Source organism: Eptesicus fuscus, chromosome 23 (genome assembly GCF_027574615.1).
Source record: "Eptesicus fuscus isolate TK198812 chromosome 23, DD_ASM_mEF_20220401, whole genome shotgun sequence".
NCBI lineage: Eukaryota > Metazoa > Chordata > Mammalia > Chiroptera > Vespertilionidae > Eptesicus > Eptesicus fuscus.
In genome coordinates this window covers 25,028,106-25,048,737 of record NC_072495.1, presented here as the reverse complement: position 1 = coordinate 25,048,737, position 20,632 = coordinate 25,028,106, and the positions used below count along the sequence as shown (strand labels likewise).

At 41.5% G+C, this 20,632-nt stretch overlaps 1 protein-coding gene across 5 annotated transcripts in view; it reads right to left on the bottom strand.

The window, feature by feature from the left end:
- The window catches only part of MTMR3 (myotubularin related protein 3), an 87,763-nt gene extending 73,222 nt beyond the window's left edge, over nucleotides 1–14,541 (bottom strand). For all 5 annotated transcript variants that reach the window (XM_054712702.1, XM_028146758.2, XM_008142446.3 and 2 more), the window contains exon 1: nucleotides 14,353–14,541. The gene's annotated coding sequence lies outside the window, so the exon portion shown is untranslated. The remainder of the gene's footprint in view (nucleotides 1–14,352) is intronic.
- Between the last annotated feature and the right edge of the window lie 6,091 nt (nucleotides 14,542–20,632).

Here is a 20,632-nt window from a genome sequence, read left to right as displayed (position 1 = left end):
TTCTCTGAAGCTACATGGAATATCTCTGAAGGGAAAAATATTTTCTACTGTACATTTTTAGAGGAGCCCACTAATAAAAATTTTTACAATTCTTAGTTTTGAGAAGGTAAAACACTGTTGGGAATGGAGAAGGGGCATGTGTAGTACAATTAAAGTAGTTCCACAGAGCAGGAAGGGGAAAAGCTCCTAATAAAGTAAAATAATGGACAGTAATAATGCTCTTAGGGTATACAAAGTAAAAATAAGTATTCATGTATGGTATTCTTCTCTTTCAAAAACACCAAAGTTGTTCCTATAAACTTTAAGACTGACATGAGAGCAAATGTTCAAGATGAATCTGGACTTTGAGATGCTGAAAACTTGTTTCAGGTTGGAGAGTAGAAGGATACAGAATGACTTTTAAAAAGGTAACATACAGATTTACAGGTTGAGAAATCTATCATCATTAAAATATGCTCATGTATGTTCTTAGTGTATAAATTTAAAGCATACACCAAAACCCCATAAAAGTTGCTTTAATATCCAAAGAGGAAAAGGTGTAAGTACACAATAACTACAAATTCAAAAACACTGAATATATAAAATATATAATTCTACAGAGCAGCTATATTAAAGTGAAGGTATCCCTAACAAGTAAATTCAAACAAGTTGCTTTTAATTTAGAATGCTTAAAGGAACAGTTATCTTATGCCAAGAATACCTTATAAACACAAAAGATCCAAGCACCAAATGGCATAATCCTCTAATTTATAATTCAGAATTCCCCAACTCTTAAAGAGTTATACACATGGTGAAAGAGCTCAAGAAGTAGTCAATAATCTATGAATCTCCGTTACTTACACTACGATATGCGCTGATAAGTTTCTCTATTATTCTGTGTAACCACTAAAAATGGAAAATGTATAAGCTTCTTACTGCTAATGTAACAAATAGCTCTAAGAACCATATGTAAGAGAGAGCAACAACTTGGTGTCGTTTAAATCTTGGTACAGAGTAAGTCTCCCATACACCATCTGTGATGGTGATTTAAAAACTTACCTCCAGCACTGACCATCCTTTCTCAGTCTTGCTCTATAAAGCTCCAACTAACATATTTGTACTTAGATGTCCAATTGCTTACATGTTTAAGACAGAAACACACACACACACACACACACGCGCGCGCGCGCGCTTGCCATCTTTCTGTTTCTGCCAAAATCCAACTCCCCTTGCATTTACCTTATTTCAACTCTCTCACCCAAGGACATTTTTTCCCCATTGATTTTTAGAGAGAGTGGAAGGGAGGGGGAGAGATAGATGTGAGAGAGGCACATCAATTGGTTGCCTCCCACACAAGCCCCAACCAGGGCCGGTGATCCAACCTGCAACCAAGGTTCGTGCCCTTGACTGGAATCGAACCCGTAACCCTTCAGTCTGAGGGCCAACACACTAACTGCTGAGCCAAACCAGCCAGGGCTTTTTTTAAAATACCGTATTTTCTGGCATATAAGACGACTTTTTAACCCAGGAAAATCTTCTCAAAAGTCGGGGGTCGTCTTATACGCCGAGTGTCATCTTATAGGGCAGGTATATCCCAAACTCTATATTTTAACTGGAAAAGTTGGGGATCGTCTTATACGCCCAGTCGTCTTATACGCCAGAAAATACGGTATATGTTTTTAGAGAGGAAGGGAGAGGGAGAGAGAGAAACATTGATCGGCTGCCTCCTGCACACCCCCTACTGGGAATGGAGCCCGCAATCTGGGCATGTGCCCTGACCAGGAATCAAACCGTAACCTCCTGGTTTATGGGTCGATGCTCAACCACTGAGTGACACTGGCTGGGCCAAGCATGAGCTCTTAATCACCATGTTAAACTGCAATAGAGGAAAGAGCTTCTAAACTTGACGTCAGAAGATCTAGGTTCAAGTTCTAGTTCAGCTATTCACAAGCAGTGCAACCTCAGACAAGACTGACAGCTGTGAAACACCATTTATTCACCTGTAAAGTGAGTGATAATGTGGCCTGCCCTTACTGCTTCACAAGGTAGCAGTGAAAATAAAGTGTGCAACTAATAGAGCTAATTAAAAATTTATTTGTAACACAGGTCCCATAGTTGCTACCTCCATATTCCCAGGGTTTATTCTGATAACTCTATTCTGGAATTCTAGACTTATGTCACCAACATTGTAGTCTCAGGAAAAGTAAAGAGCCTAAAGCTTGTCCATTTCAAGTAGCCACATACAGAAGACTGTTAATTTGCAATCCCCATTACTATCAAAATAGGGGATCTTCAGGTCAATATTTCCATGTAAAATAGCTAGACACATAACAGCCTACAAATCAGATTTCCACTTACCAAAACATCACATTTGAAGTATAATATCTCTTGGTTCTAAGCAATATTCACTTTTCTGAATATTTTAACTCAGAAGAAATATACATTGCTGAAATAATGTTCCGTGCACCAAATATCTAAATCATAAGAGACATTAAAATCTGAAGGGCTTAAACTAAGACTCTAGACTAAGCCAAAGAAATACAAACACACATACTATTCTCGAACATGTCAAACCACCTCTGGAGTTCGCTGCAGGGTCAAAATTGGAACCTCAAAACTGTAACTTGCAAAAACTCCCTGCAATCTCTTTTCCAAAGAAAAGGGTCCCATTTCTTTCTTTTGGCCTTATATTGCTAGAAAAAGAAAGCTCATTACAGTGGAATAGAGGATAATTTCATTCAAGTAGCTAATCAACCATAAACTACAAAACATGTCTTATGTCTTGTTCACATGAAACTCTAGCTACCAATGCTAATACTTCAGGCATCTGGGGGGCGGGGAGGAGAGGAAGAGGAAACTCTGTAGTGCTAATAAACCTGTTTTACTTATAGACTTTTCATAACTAATTACATAACCTAATTCTGCTACTTAGAGGAACAAAAGAAAGTCAAGATTTCACAATTCAAAAGCTACTAAAAACATAGTACGAAATTATGCACTAATGTTTTATAACTAAATTTATCCATTGACTTACGTATGTGTGCCTAAATTTTAAAAAGTTTAATGATTTAGTGTAAGATTATTTATATAACAAATTACCCCATTCCAGAGTGGGCTTTTGGGGGGTGAAGTTTACTAAGCAATTTACAATGATCTGTGAAAATTACAAGCTTTTCCAGGTCAAGGCACCCTATTTTTTTAAAACCATTAAAAAAAAAAAATTCCATGGGCCCAGGCCATGGTGGCTCAGTGGTCAGAGTGTCAGCTAGCACACCTAAGGGTCTGGGGTTCGATTCCCGGTCAAGGGAACATAACTGGATTGCAGGTTCAATTCCTCAGCCCTAGTCTGGGTGAGTTTGGGAGGCAATCAATCTCTCTCTCACTCTTTCCCCCGACTCCTACTATATCTTTAAAAAAAAATCAATGGTCTAGGAGGTCATGGTTTGATTCTGGGTCAGGTCACATGCCCGGGTTGCCAGTTCAATCCCCAATGGGGAACATACAGGAGGCAACTGATTGACAATTCTCTCTCATCATTGATGTTTCTACTTCTCCCTCTCCCGTTCTCCCTCAAAAATCAATAAAAACATATATTTTTAAAAATCAATGAAAAAAAAATCCTCAGATGAAAATTAACACAACGCCAAAACCGGTTTGGCTCGGTGGATAGAGCGTCGGCCTGCAGACTGAAGGGTCCCAGGTTCAATTCCGGCCAAGGGCATGTACCTTGGTTGCGGGCACATCCCCGGTAGGGGGTGTGCAGGAGGCAGCTGGTCGATGTTTCTCTCTCATCGATGTTTCTAGCTTTCTATTCCTCTCCCTTCCTCTCTGTAAAAAATCAATAAAATATATTTTTTTTAAAAAAGAAAATTAACACAACAAAACACACACACACATGGGCACATACACACGTGTGTGTGCATGTGTGAATGAATGCTTTTTATAGCACCTTATTTGTAGTTATCAAAAACTGGAAAACAATTAAAATGAGCTTGAAGAATGAATAAACAAACTGTGGTACATCCTATAGGAATACTACGTAGCAATAAAAAGTAGTAACTGACACACAAAATATAGATGTCTCAAATTGCATTATGTTAAATAAAAGAAGCCAGAGTCAAAATGCTACATAGTACATGATTCCATTTATATGAAATTCTGGAAAAGACAAAATTATAGTAACAAAACAAATCAGTAGTTATGAGACACTGAGGGCAGTAGAAGGGGCTGACTCCAAAGGGTCAGGAAGACATTTTTTTGAGGTGATGAAACTACTCCCTATCTTGATAGCAGCAGTGTTTCCGCCCTGGCTGGGTAGCTCAGTTAGTTAGAATATCATTCTGATAAGCCAAGGTTGCGAGTTTGATTCCCAGTCAGGCACATACACAAATTAACCAAAGAATTTATAAATGAATGGAACAATAAATCAATGTTTCTGTTTCTCCCCCTTTCTCCCTCTCCCTCATTCTTTCCTTCCGTCCCCTTCCTCCCCCCTCCCTCCCCTTCCTTCCTCTCTCTCCCCCCTTCCCCTCCCTCTGTCTCTCTCTCTCAAAAAAAAATCATGTTTCCAAAGCTTTCAGAGCTGCACTCAGAGTTTACTGTATATAAGTTATACCTTAGTTTAAAGAGTTTTAAACCACAGAATCTTAATTATTGGTCTGAAAACAAGGACCAGATGCTACTTAAGCAACCAAAGCAGAAACATTAACCCTCGTTACATCTGCTTCCAAGTTTGAAAACTCCCTTCTATTAACATTTTGCCTAGAAATCTAAACAATATTTGTAAAATAGTCATAAATTCCCTTAGGATTAAAAATATTTTTAAAAGAAAACTACCTACAGCTTTGTCGAGGGAATAAAACCCAAGACATAAATATTAACATCAATCTTTCCCAAAACCATGATGGTCACAACAAATGAAGTTACTCTCCTAATTTGGCTTCAAAAAGCCAAAATTTTACTTCACAAAACCTTTTTAACATTCGTCTAAAATCTTTAAGTGCTTTTACTTAATTAGGCATTATAGTAAAATAGTTAAAATAAAAGTTCAGATTCAAGCCCTATTCGTTTTGGCTCAATGGATAGAGCGTCAGCCTGCGGACAAGGGTCTCAGGTTCAATTCCAGTCAAGGGCACATGCCCGGATTGCGGGCTTGATCCCCAATAAGGGGCATACAGGAGGCAGCCAATCAATGATTCTCTCTCATCATTGATGTTTCAATCTCTCTCTCCCTCTCTCTGAAATCAATAAAAATATATTTTTTAAAAAGTTCAGATTCAAGAACTCAAATACCTAGGCAAGTTATTTAACCTCATTTTGCCACAATTTCCACATCAGTAACACTGGAATAATTCTAGCTGCCTCTGAGAATAATCCCAGACAATTAAATGAGTTAATACATGTAAATCATTTAGAATAGTGCCTGGCATATTTATGTAAACCTCAGGAAGTTTTAAGCTAATATAAATAAATGATGTTAATAATCATCCACTGTGTGTCTTTGGACAAATCATTTTACCTTTGTATATCATAATTCTGCTCTATAAGGTGAAAGACCTAAATTCAATGGCCTAAAGGCCCAACTGGTAGTAATGCTATTCTATGTTCCCATAATTTTTACCTGAATTGCACCTAATCGCCCTGCAAAGATTAGGTATTATCCTTTTGTATAGAAAACTCTGATACCGGAATAAATTAAACAACTTGCCCAAAGATATAGTAAGGTGAAGGCATAGCCAAGATGGAGGTATGGTATTCCTCAAAACTGTTCTCTCCAAAAATTTTAGTCCTCCATCAACTCCTTCCCTTCTGATAGACAGAGGTATGACATACCAAAAAAGCTCTCCACATTATTCATTTTTAAAATTCATTAAGCTATACAGCATATTTACTTTATGCACTCTTCTGTATGGTCATTTTATATCATAACTTCAAAAGGTAAAATGACCCAGCCAGTGTGGCTCAGTGGTTGAGCATCAACCCATGAACCAAGAGGCTGCTTGTTTGATTCCAAGTCAGGGCACATGCCCGCCCGGGTTGCTGGCTCAACCCCCAGTAAGGGGCGTGCCGGGAGCCAGCCAAGGTGTTTCTCATCATTAATGTTTCTATCTCTCTATCCCTCTCCCTTCCTCTCTCTCTACAATCAATAAAGACGTTCATTCACACTGGGTGGCTGTTGCTGTGCTGACTGTTGTCACTTTTTATTTGACAATCTAAGGGAAAACAGGTCAGTGTACCTGAGCCAGGTACTGCGTGTTTTGAAATTTCTTGTGGCGCACTGGTTGAAAATCACTGTACTAAGGTACCATATATATTTGAAACACAGTAATACTACATTTTAAATACACACAGATTCGTAGGATGAATGTAAGAGCATAAGCTAAGAAACAAATAACCTCTGGATAATGTAAATAAGATTCAAGAGTACAAAAGGGATTCAAATGTATATTTTAACATTTTTATTTATTGACTTTACAGAGGAAGGAATATGAAGCAGAAAATAGTCACACTATTCCACCAGCCAGAAATTTATCATTATCAATATTTCCATTCCTGTCTTTCCAAGGTCCCTCTTATGTATAGAAGTATTACTTCACTTACTGAACGGGATTTTAAGTACAGCGAAACAAAAAGGAAATAATATACTAGTTCTTTGAAAGACTAATTCTCTTCAGTATGTTCACAGTAAGCCAAAACCATGTGTACAGGGAACTGGAGAGAATGAGACAAGTGAAAGAAATCATACTTGCTCCTTTTCAGTCATTCACCCCATGGCAAACTGGTGTCCATGTTTCAAGAATCATTATATACCCAAAGACTAATGAGTATGTTTCTTTTAAGTAGCAGTCTACTATCTAAATAAATAATACACACACATATACACAGTCTTGCCAGTAGGAGGGACACACACAGTAAAAGTAATTATTATATCAAGACTAATTTTTTGTCACCCTGAAACTATCATTAATAGAAAGTAAAAGGATATCTGAAAGGCTAATGTAAACTTAATGACCTCTGCCACAAAAACATTTCCTGCGCACATCAGATGAAGGAACAATCTACAAAAATTGGTGAGCGTTGGTTTTACAATGCTATAACTTATTTACAGATATAAATAAATATGGAAGAGTTGAAAGAGCCCATCTATATTGACAGCTTACTCTATACTAGACAGTATATTAAGTGCTGGGAAGTGAAGGAGAACAGCCATCAGTACCTCCTTCTGCAGGGTTTACAATCTACCTCTTTAAATATGATGTCAAGCATTAGGCATGTGGCCCCCAAAGCAGTCACAACATCTCAAATCTTCATGAGGTTCTAAAAAGATGTGAAAAAAAACTTATAATTCATGCTACTTAAAGTAAAAAGGGATCCCTCGACTTTTTTCCAAAGCATGGTATATAGCAATCATCTTCAGTACAAATTACAGCATCTCATTTCTTTAACTGGCAAAAAATAATCATTCGAGTTGCTCTTTTTAATAATATCTTTCTCTGACAATGACCCATAAGAAATAATTAAAATTAAGTCCCCCAAGATGGGAGAAGAAAGGGAGACATTTTTCTAGTGCAAAAGAATCATTTCCTGATTCCATAACTTACAGGGGGAGGTAGGGCAAATCAAAAGCAATTTATTCAAACTTAAGAAAAAAGTTACCTTTTAATCTAAAATTCATCATGGAAAGTTTGGCCAGAGAAACCATTTTTTAAAAGTTAAAGGCTCAGGCTCTCCCAAATGGAATTAGAGTGACAGGTTAATTGTGGTACTTTGCAAGCAAAGGAAAGCAAGTAGCAATTATTCACCCCTTTACTCAGTCTCTAACACTTAAGCTCTTAGAAAATAAAGATATGTTATAACTGAACTGCTTTCCATAAAGCATAGGCATTTTAAAATATACTCTAGGCCTGACTGAATAGCTCAGTTGGTTAGAATCATCCCACTATGCCAAGGTTACGGGTTCCATCGCCGGTAAGGGCACATACAAGCAGCAACCAATGAATGCATAAATAAGGAACAACACATCGATGTTTCTCTCCTCTCTCTAAAAAAGTAAAATATACTCTACGCGCTATCAGCTCTTCACATTTAAGAGAAATACACTTACTTAGAATGTTTCCTACCCTATTATTTTCCCTTTTCTAAATTCAATCACCTCAACAATGACAAAAGGTATCAAACTGATGCTTTATAAGCAAAGTTTATATGTTGGCCTTTATTGTAGACATGACTCTCAACAGCATGGGACACTTTAAAGACAGACTATCAGAATCCAACTAGGCTGGACCATCTGCAGAGCTAGTGGAAATGCCCCCCCAAAAATCATCCATGAAAGCCCAACAATAAATCGCAAGAGTCTAAAGCCGTGATATCCACAGCAGAGCATAATATACCTCAAGGAGTACCCAAGAAGCTCCACTGGAATAAAGGAGAAAAATAATTTTTTAGCTTTATTTTTAATTCTCACCCTTGTTAATTTTTTTGGCGGGAGGGGTATATTTTATAAGGTACACAATAACCAGTTACTATACATATTGTTGGTCAATTAAATAAGTACTTAAAGATTGAGGATTAATGCTCAAAAAAATTGTTTTTACTGTTGGGATGAACCATCAAAAAGTTTAGAGACCACTAAAGTACTCCTTGTCACCGCACTTTCATTTTTACCTGCCCCGTCCACAGAGTTAAGCTGTAAAGGCTAAAACCTGATGTCAAACAAAAGAACAAACTATTTTAAGCTCCCACCACCAAGCTAAAAGATGATCAATCACTATCAAGAACATGTGCAGTTGGACACTAGTATACTGTTGGTGGATCTTTAAAAAAACATCTATCAATACAGTACCATGAGTATATTCAAATTTAAAATACACACCCTTTGACCAGATAAGCCCACTTTAAATATTTAGCCTAAGGAAATAGCATAATTGTATAAAAAAAAAAAGTCCAAACCAATTCATCACAGCCCTGTTTGAAGAAAACAAAATTGAAAATGTCCATTAACAGGGAACTGCTATAAACTATGATGCATCCATATCACAGAACACTAAATACCCATTATGGGAACATCTATTTGACATGGAAAGTTGTTGTGTAAATATTTCAGTATATAATGTATAAGAAAAAAAAAAGAATTACCAAATTATTACATCTAAGTGTGATTATGGATTACCTCTACTTTTTTAATTCTCCTGGGTTATCTCAATTCTTGTTTTTTTGTAGTTTTTTTAAATTTCCATATTGAATATGTACTGTAGCTTTTATAAAATAACACTTTCTAAAATTTGAAATTTAAATGGGATTAAGTTAAAATTCCTTACTGTTGCCCTAGGGAACAGTAAGGAATTTTAACTTAATCCCATTTAAATGTAAATTAATCAATATACTTATAATTCCTTACATTTTGTCAGATTATCAATCGATGGATAATTCAGAGGACTAAATGAATTTATATTTCTCTTCTGCAACTAAACTATAAGACATTAGCTAAAAAATAAATTAAATTTAGAACCCAGAGAAATGAAATCAGGAAAGTGTGCTACATGCTACTATCTCTCATAATGAAATCAGTCTAAACATCATGTAAAGACACAAACAGGCACATAATAGACCCACGCCTGGACATATCCAAGGTGATCTGTAGTGGTCAGCAACAAGACAATACCTAAAGGAAAGAGTGAGTAAGAACGTTAGCGTAAGTTTATGTCTTACCTTCGTTCATTAGATCAACAAGTTATAACAGAGTTATGAGATATTTCACCTTTAAAAGAATACTGTAGCTTTAATTTAACCCAACTTCACAATTTCCTGATAGTTTTTCATTTGTCTTATGCCTTATAGACAGTCATCGTAACTATAAAGTCTAGGTACCTTGTGCTTAAGCAACTGCTTCAAAGTTTTACCACAACTCAAGAAAAATATCCTTTACCTTGCAACACAGTAAATATATAATCATATATTGAAAAAATAAACAAGTTTCCCAAATCAATACATACTTTCACCACTTATTTCTATTTCTTTTTTTAATGTTTTTTTTTATTTAATTTTTTGTTTATTAATCTGTGAGAGGAAAAATAACATCAATCGGTTGCTCCTGTATGGGCCTCCGACTAGGGATGAATCCAAAACGTGGGTATGTGCCCTAACCAGGATCTAAATCCACCACCTCTTGGTGTACGAGACAACACTCCAACCAACTGAGCCACACCGGCCAGGGCTTAATGCTTTTTTCAATCACCATATTTCTTTCATTACCCTGTGGCATTGCCACCTGCCATTTAGAAAAGATAGCACTACAACTTTACACAGAATGTACTAAACTCCTTGACTACCACCTTCCACCCCAGTTCCATTCTAACAAAATGGGTGAAATCCAGCAAGTCTATTCCAAGTACAAAACCTGGCACAAATGTGAGACATCCAGATCTTTCTGAAGTTCCCGCAACACTGTGACTATTCCTATTGGCAGATGGGATACAAGTGCTGAAAGGTTTCTCCAGGCAAAGTACAGACACAGAAATCTTTTGTTGTCGTATCAGTTACATTAGTAAAATCTGCACTTGAGAATGCCTAGCAAGTTTACCATTGCTCCACAAACCAACTCTTCCCAGAAAATAAAAGAGGATCCTACCACAGTAAGATGCAAATATCATCCCCTTACATTTTCAGATGGCTTTCCCTCATTTCATTTGATCCTCCCGACACCGAGATAGAGACGTTGGTCTTCTTCCATTTACTAACCAGGCAACTGAAGCTCAAAGGCCTCACCTGGCTTGCCAGTAACAGCACAGCTAATGAGGAGCACAGCCTACGCTTGAACCCAGGATTTACTGATTTATCCACGCTCATGCTACAACTATTTTCACTTTGAACATCTGATACAAATGTGAACTTAAAAGGTATGTTAAATTTCTAGATACAAAAGTGAAGATGAAAGCATGATACCAATATTGATATCATAAAATTAAGATTAAAAATAGTAATGAATGTTAACAATTTCAGTAGCCTCTTGATTTACTGGGAATCCTAGTTCAAGTCAATACAGATTTGGTTTCATGCTTTGTCTTTGGTCAACGTCTCACTGATTATAAAATTACATGTCAATTCACCACAGAAAATTACAGAATTGGGTGGTCTGTAAGAAACTGGCCACATAACTTGCACAAACTTCCCCCAAACCATTCTTAAGCTTGTGGCTTCACACTAACTTATGAAGTTCCCTATGTGAAATCCGTTTTGATTTCATCACTAAGTGAATTACAACAGCATAAGCATGTTGTTTCTGCATAATACTTGCAACATGCACTCAATTTCCAGAGCACTTTTGAACAACATCTAAAATTCATAAGCTTAAAGGCAGAATCCAAGGCAGAATGTTCCTTTTTTAGTTAAAAAGGCTCATGTACCTTTCAGATGAATACCAACTTAATTACAAATTATTAAAGATTTGGAGAATCAAGCTGAAGAAACTACCCTTTAATTGTATAGATGAAAAAACTGAGGCCCAGATGTGACGTTTCCAACAGTAATCACGTAGTCAATTAATAATGGCACAGCCCACCAGTGTGCTGTGTTGAGCATGGACCTATGAACCAGCCCATTCCTGGTCAGGGCACATGTCTGGGTTGCAGGCTACATCCTCAGTGGGGGATGTGCAGGAGGAGACCATTCAATGATTCTCTCTCATCACTGATGTTTCTACCTCTCTCTCTCCCTCTCCCTTCCTCGCTGAAATCAATAAAATATATTTTTAAAACATCCTTAAAAAATAATAATAATAATGACACAAACTCTCCGCCAATCTACGGTTTCCCATTATTCTAAATGTCTCTGCATCTAATAAAATGTGATCCTTAAAAAAGTCACTAACACCTAAAAAATTTCAGACACATTTTTCTAAAGACACATTTAAGATCCAAAAACTAGGGGACAGGATAGTGTCCAATGACAGTCTTTAGAAAAACAATCTCTTGAAGAACTCAAAGTTACAAACTACCTGAGCTAAAAACTGGCTCTTCACTCCAATGCAAGAAAGATATCAAGTAGCTTTTAATAACTAACGTTATCAACCACCTGAACAGCTCTTTTTCCCATCTCAATACTACTCATTCACTCAACAAATACCTGAGGGCGGATTGTTTGGGAACTCCAGCTAGGTGCTGGAGAAACCAAGGGCTAAGCAGACATGGTTCCTGTAAGGCACCACTGGGTGCACTGCCCCTCCCCCTCTGCAGTATGAATACCTCCTTCATAGCTCGGCTGCCACTTTACCACAGGAGGTGTTAACCAGAACTACAGGAGATTTAAAAACTGCCTTTACCCCTCCTCATGGCCTGGGCACACACACTTCAAGGACTTTTCACAATAAACCTTCCTGGTTCACAACCCTTGTCTCAAAAAAACTGCTAACTCACCCACTTCCCCTCACTCCACTGGAAACCTGAGCCAGATGGTCTAGGAGCCACCAGGATTTGGGATGATGGACCACTTTGTGAGCCAGAAGCAGACTTACTGCCTCTCCCTCTCTGCTTCTTTCCACTAGATCCTTCCATGCACCCCTGAAGATACCCCGGGTGGAGCAGTACCTGACTTACCCGGTGTGTTCCTGAACACCCGCACAAGTGACTTTAGGAGATGTTCAATTCGGGTTTTTTAAGTTTCTCAGGCTTCCCCTTCTTCCCTGCCTCTCAAATTCTTAAAGATCTATCAACAAAAACAGCAGTCTTTACCAAAACTGGCCTGAATGAGAATCACCTGGAATACTAGAGGGGGCCCTAAAGCAGAACCTCACACACCTGGCTGCCCAGAATCCTTCGGGGGGAGCTCTGTAAGGACGGGGTCCCGGGCCCCTCCTTCAGAGACTGTCCTTCTCGTGGTCCCGCGGGGGAGGCCCGGGAATCCGCATTGCAGGCCGTTTATCCTATTTCCGATGCCCGAGGTGTTTCACTAGGTTAAGTCCTGAGCTAGAGGGCCTGGCCTACAAGCTGAGAAGCTTGGGTCCTCCGACGGCTTGCCATTCCCGACAAGTGGGCTGCACCTCGGTGCTGATCCCCTGAACGGCTCTGGGTCATCTGCAAACGAGGGAGGTGATTTCGAGCTGAAAGAGGCCTTCTTAGGCGGCCAATCTAAAGTTCTAGAACCCTCCAATTTTAGTTTAATATCACATCCTGGGCTGACTCCAAACAGTGCCATTCCGTGAGCTCTCCTAACCCACCCAAGTCACAGGCCTTCTCCAACATGCCTGACTTTACAGCCAGGGCCTTCAATCTGAAAAGGAGAGGTCCCCATCACCTCTCGATGTACAAATCACAAGCATTCTACATTTAAAAAAAAAAAAAAGCCATCTCGTGTAATTCAACCCAGGCCTCCATGGAATTACCGTCCACCTAATGAGAAACTACGCTGAACCTCAACTTAGAAGGGTATGCGCACTTTTCATTCTTTGTTTTAAAAAAAAAAAAGATACTATCGGATAACAAAGTGAGTTATCAAGACACTAAAAAAAAAAAGTCAAGAATTCAGGTCTCGCTCTGGAAAAGCCACCTCCACATCAATCCCTAACTTGTGGCTCATGTGGGAAACTCACAGGTGAGGTCAGCACACCCCAGAGGAGTGTCTTCAAGTGGAAGTGACCCCATTATTTACCCCATCCCTTGGAGGTCAAGTTTTACAAGCAACAATGCGATCGCGGGGGGGCCCCCCACCCCGCCCCGCAGTGCAATCCCGAGCAGGCAGCCCGGCTCCCACCTCGGCACGAACACTGTCATCTGCTGGACCCGCGTTCCCCGAGCTTCCCGCGGCCGCCTCCGAACCCTCCTTCCCCCCTCAAGTCCTCCCCGGTCCGGAGGATGCCCGGCCACCCGGTCCGGCGGCCACTCCTCCTTCCCACAAGTCCCCGGCCCGCGCCGCTCGCCACGGGGGGCTCCCCTGGCTTCTGGCCGCAGCGGGCGCCCCCAAAAAACGCGATCCGGGCGAGCGGGTGCACACTCACCTCCCGGGGGGGTCGGCGGGCACGTATCCGGACGCTCCGGGGACAGCGCTTCACACCCCTTAAGCCCAAGGGCCCCGTCCCGCCAAGTCCGGTAAGGCCGCCCCGGGCCCGGGAGCCCGCCTCCCTGGCGCCGAGGGTCCGGGCCGAGCCGGGCCACCCTGGGCTCCACTCCCCGCGCCTCCCCCTGGCGGCCGCCGCCGCCGCCGCCGCCCACAACACCCCTCTCTTAGGCCGCGCACGCCGTCCACAGCCCCCCGCGGGCCACCGCCTCCTCCACAGGGTGACAGCCGCCGCTCCCCGGCCGAGGCCGGCCCCTCCTCCAGCTCCTCCTCACCCCCCGGAGGAGACGGAACGGGGGGGGAGGGAGGCGGTGGTGGGCTCCTTACCGGGCGGCAGGACATGGTGAGGCCCGCCGCGGCTCGGCCTCCTCCGCCACCCCACGAGGCTCCCAGCCAGGGCCGGCGGGGGGCAGCGCCTGGGCCGCTGGAGCGTCTCGCCGGGGTGCTCCTCCGCCGCCGTCGCCGCCTCCTCCTCACCACCACAACAACATGGCGGCAGCGGCCACACAGAGCGCGCTCCCGACGCCGGGCCGGGCGCGGGGGCGCGCGCGCACGCTCGGGGCCTTCAGCTGGCGGTCGGGAAAAGAAGGCGGGCCGACGCGGGTGGGGAGGGGGCGGGGCCCTGGTCGTTGGCCACGCCCCCTTGGAGGTGGGCGGGGCTTCGGAGCGTAGGCAGGCCCGCGGCGCTGGAAAGGCTGGTGGCGGAGAAGCCCAGCTGGGGAAGGGAAGGACAAACAGGGGGTGTCCCACGATTTGGGGGCCGGGAGGCAGATTTTCCTACCTCTGTAGCTCTCTAGACAAGACAACGCCTCACTCTACTTAGCCAGGGAACTAGAACAGCAGTACACAGGATTAACCCTTTGCACTCGCTCGCTTTTTTTCTCGATTCCTTTATTCTAATGCTAACCGTGTCGAGTCACACTCGACATCCGAGTGCAAAAGGTTTTAAAGTTCATTTAATAGAAGCATGTAAGTTTAGTGTACTCAGGATTCCGCTTCTATACACCATTTCAAACTGCTTCCGCTAAAGCTCAGCTGCATGAAGTTGAGCGCAAACAAAAATATATATATATTGTAACCCATCCAAAACAGCCTGCAGAATTTTACACACCGGGACTGAATAACCTCAGGCCCTAACAGGTTTCCCTCCACAGAGTTGCATTTTAACTTGACACCTGACTTGATGGAAAATGTCTGAGAGAACCAGTCAAATGAAATCTATCCTTGCATTTGGTGTATTGGTTTTTTTCCCCCCACAGTACTCTCTGCAATGACTTAACCATTTTATCATGTTTATCCATTACAATGTAAAAGCTACTTGAAGATAAGGATCTTGTTTGTTTTGTTATCCCCAGCATCTAGAACTTCCCACGACAAGTAATGGGCAGCCAAATTTCTTGGTGTAACTACTTGCTAATATTTATTCATACAGTTCACCTAAGTGAATCTTCACAGCTTGAATATGTAGGTACTATCATTATCTCCATTTTACGGATTAACAAGCTGCAGCCCAGAATAGCTGCAACTAAAACAAAATTCAAATCCAGCCGAAACTGGTTTGGCTCAGTGGCTAGAGCGTCGGTCTGCGGACTGAAGGGTCCCAGGTTCGATTCCGGTCAAGGGCATGTACATTGGTTGCGGGCACATCCCCGGTGGGGGGTGTGCAGGAGGCAGCTGGTCGATGTATCTCTCTCATTGATGTTTCTAGCTCTCTATCCCTCTCCCTTTCTCTCTGTGAAAAATCAATAAAAATATATTAAAAAAAACAAAATTCAAATCCAAACCCAACCGACAACAGAAATGATGCCTTACTGTCTGTCCACTTTGTGGCATCGTCACCTGAAATAAAATCCCAAGTAAGAAACTACATACATTCGAGTTCCAAGTTAGGAAAGGATTTGCTTTACTCTCTTTACTTGCTGTTACGAAGGCTGATTGTGTGTCATCTCATCTTGGCTTCCAGAAAGCCGCTATATTTGAAGCTCAGTGGTGGCCTACTGTTGGCCTTTTGGGGGGAGGGGGGGAAGTCCACATTTTTTTTTAATATATATTTTTTAATTGATTTTTCACAGAGAGGAAGGGAGAGGGATAGAGAGCCAGAAACATCGATGAAAGGGAGACATCGACCAGCTGCCTCCTGCACATCCCCCACCAGGAGATGTGCCCGCAACCAATGTACATGCCCTTGACCGGAATCGAACCTGGGACCTTCCAGTCCGCAGACCGACGCTCTATCCACAGAGCCAAACCGGTTTCGGCGGGAAGTCCACATATTAACGGTGGCTTTTCCCATCTCAACTTTGCACTTCTATTTATTATTTTCACTTTTATTTACACTTGTTGTCCTCATTTCCCCTTTCTGTTATATGATTATAGCCTTCATGGAGCAAGAGAGGAAATAGTAAGTGCCCAGGACAGATGAATGTCAAATAAAATACATGGTTTCCCACCTGTTCCTCCAGGTTCCCATCAGTTTCCATCTTCTCTGGGCACAAGTTCTGCTACCCAAACCTCTGCTCAGGCGAAGGCTGGACGATGGGTTTATATAGTTGGGTGGCCTCTGCTTGGATCAAAGCCAGCACCTGACTCCAGAGCAGCTCCCCCAATGAGGAGGCTCCGGACAAAGATTCAGCCAATAGGCTGTCGGAATCCACTCAGCCAATCCCACAATTCCCCAGGGGAACCCACAAGGCAAGAGGGCGGATTATTGGCCTATCACTTTAACCTGTCTTTAGGCCGACTATCACATTTGTTTTTAATCTGGACTAAAGAATTTTAAAATGATTCTTCAACTAAGATATAGGACGCAAGAGGTATTTCCCTGTGCCCAAAAAATCGTTATTTGGGCCTCCTCGATCTCATCATCACTAACATGGATTGAACCTTAAGATGTGCTGACGCGATATGAGTGCTTTACAGGTACACCTAAATGTCACTTTAACAACCTAATTAGCAGGTATTGTTACTGTGGATGAAAGAAGCCACATGCTAACCTGACAAGCTCAAGGGAGGCCTGGGTGGCTGTCTTGCAAACTCAGAGACCTAAAATAACCACAAAAGATGGTCTGAAAAGTAAATATTTAACTACAAACAGGTTATAGTGGGCAGTCATTCCTAGGCCGATATTTTCCCTGACAAAGATCAACTTAGATCTTTCCTGAGCTCATTTGCCTTTTTGCCTCTAAGATAACACATCTGTGAGGTGTCTGGGTAACTTGTAACTTCCCTTTTTCTGGAGCCCCTGGGGCACAACCAGAAGTGGTGGGCGCCAGGACAGATACCACAAATTCCTTCCTTATCATGTTAATTGTTCCTGCACTCACCTAAGTATGTGTCCATCATTTTACTTTTTATCCAATCCCAGCGGTTTCCCCCGCCGCTTTGCTTTATCCCACCTCCTTAATCCATCACCAAGGAATTTCATGTAACCCACCTTGTCCCTCCTTTGACGGCAATGTATAAATACAGATGTAACCCGCCATTCTCCGGAGCATTATCTCAACTCGTTGAGGTTTTGCTTTCCGGGCGTATGTCAAGTAAACTCACAAAAATTCTTTACAGGTTTCAATGTTGTTTTTTTACATTAACATTACTCTCCCTCGTTTTACATATGAGGATCAGGATTTGAACTCAGATGATTTGATTCCCAGAGCATGCTTTTAAACTTCAGACTGAGCCTCATTCCCACTGCTGCCCACCTGCTTGCTGTTGTGAAGGCAGATCTTTGTAGATTGTCTCTAAATAAGAAACTGCTGCCTGGCCTTGAAAACGAACTTCGAGGAAAGGGCCTAACAAGAAGCAATGGCGCCCTGACCGGTGTGGCTCAGTGGATAGAGCGTTGGCCTGTGGACTGAAGGGTCCCAGGTTCGATTCCGGTCAGGGGCATGTACCTTGGTTGCGGGCTCATCCCCAGTGGGGGGTGTGCAGGAGGCAGCTGATGGATGTTTCTAACTCTCTATCCCTCTCCCTTCCTCTCTGTAAAAAGTCAATAAAAGTATATTAAAAAAGAAGAAGCAATGGAAAGGAAGCCTGCTCTTCGTCTAAACACAAATTTGAATCTTAGTGCCTCCACTTGTTCTTTATTTCCCATTCCTGTGCCTCCGTTTCCCCATTGGCCCTGTGGGGTTCCAATCACTGCATTCCTCACCTCACATGAGTTTGGAAACGTTTTGTACCCTACAAAAAGTCAGACCAATGGATGATGGCATTTGGGGGGACTTTGGCTGAAAACAAAGCCCTAAACTTTGTGTGATGAGTCAAGAAAAAAAAAAAAAAAGATAGAAAACTAATCCAGGCTCAGAGGGCTTCTTGCTGCCCTATTTCTCATGTGAGGGGCCCCCTCGACCCCACTGACCTCCCTCCCCTCCTCCTGCTACCCTTTCAGCCTCCTCTCCCCTGCTATCTTCAAAGCCGAAACTGTTCTTCCAGCTGCTCAGGGCCTCTTTGAAGTAGCCTAGGACAGATGGGAAGGTTGATTGATGGAGGTTTCCCCAGGTCAAGCAGGGCCCCTGGAAGGCGGAGTCCCTCGAGCCTCCAAAATGCAACCTTCTCAAAACTTGGTCCTTAATGACCAAAGTCACTCCCGCTTCAGTGGGTGCTTTGTGTGGATTATCCCCGGCCTCTCATAACCCCTCATCTCCTTGACCTCCCAGCCCAGCAGACAGGGTAACTCGGACTCTCAGCTTTCGAGAAACCATTTGCCCTCGGGTCAGATGGAAACTAGAATTGGACCCACATTGATGTGATTCAAATCTCCAGAGGTTGTTTTTTTTTTTAAAGATCCACACTGCAGCCCTACTGCTGGGGTAGGTCAGCTCAACTCAAGTTCAGCATACAGCAAGGGGCTTCAAAGTGGGGGTCCCTGGGTCCCTAGGGCGCCCTGAGACTCTTTCAGAGACCCAGGTGGATCCAAACTATTTTCATAATAATACTAAGAAATTATTTACCTTTTCTTTTCTTTTTTTAACCATGTTGACATTTGCACTGACGGTGCAAAGACAGTGGTGGTAAAATCGGTGGCAAAAAATCCAGGCAGTGGTACCCCCTCTGTACTAGCAGCCATTATCTTCTTCACTAGCATGCACTGGTAGTCAACAAAACCCTGGTTTCACCTAAGAATGTCCTCGACAAAGCAGTAAAAAAAAAAAAAAAAAATTAAATTTATTACCTCTAGGCCTCTGAATACAAGTCTTTAATAGTCTCTATGATTAAATGGAAATTATACATAAAGCACTTTGTTTCACTGTTTTACTGAGGTGAAATTCAACGAGCATAAAATGAACCATTTTAAAGTGAGCGATTCAGTGACATTTAGAACATTCACAATATTGTGCAACCACCACCTCTACCCAGTTCCAAAACCCTTTCATCACTCTAAAACAAAACCCTGTACCCATTCGTCAGTTACTCCCCACACAGAAAGCATTTTTGCTACGTGCAGTACAGTGGTTGTCTCAGGGAAAGCATGTGTGCGAGTATTTGAGTTGCAAGCTGAACTAGCCTCTTTTATTAGGGGGGGAAACGGTGCAAAAAAAAACCCTATTTTTACTTTGTTTGAAAAAATCGTCAACATGCAGACTATATTCAGACTTGGATATTTGGCAGGCAGTTTCTTTAAAATGTACGAAATGAACTTGTCACATGAAGTAAAACAGCTGATAGTATTTGTTGCCAATGGTACAATTCTAGCTTAATTAAAATTTTGGAAAACTTGAATGTTCCACCATGAACTTGACAATTTTCTAATCCCTAATATTTTTACCGCTTAGATTGCGGTGATATTAGCAAAAGTCCATTTTTGATATTGTATCTGAAATGTGCCAACGTTTGAAAAAGCTGCATAACCCAGTGAACCAATATTTTCCAAATGACCAGTGCTCGAAGTTACCAAATCATGCCTGAGTAAAAGATCCAGTCAAAGTGCAAGATAAATCAGTGGTTTCAGAGTACAAAAACAAAATCATTCCTACCAATCTATGCAACTAAACTTTAAGAAACTACTACTTAACAAGTTTTGGTGTGATACCAAATAAGAATAACCACAATTATCTTAATTGTATGAGGCTGGATTATCTTCATTTAATTAAACTAAAACACGTTGCCACAGATAATGCAGAAGCAAAGATGAGAATGCAAAATTCTTCTATTAAGTCAAACTCTAATGAGACCTGCGAATACATAAAACAATGCCCTTCTCACTAAATTTTTGTTGCCAAGTAGTTATTTTTCATAAAGACATGGTTTTATGCTAATGTCATAGGTTTACAATATGTTTTCAATCATGTTATTTTGATATGTGAATAAATCATTTAACATATTGTCAGTGTTAATTCCTAGCAAGGTAAATATCAACTGACATCACTTACATAAACAAGAGCTCTGTAGGGTCCTCAGTAATTTTAAAGAAACCAATAAGTTTGAGAACCAATTAAAGTATTCATTGGAATGTCTCAACCCCAAAGGCATTTTTAGTCGGTACATGGATTTTTTTAACTTAAATAGTTATGTTTAACATATATATTTGGAAAATTATAACAGATCAAGCTTAGTATCACAGATCTCTTTGCTTAGGGATGAAGCTAAATTTACTTAAAATGACCAATTGGTT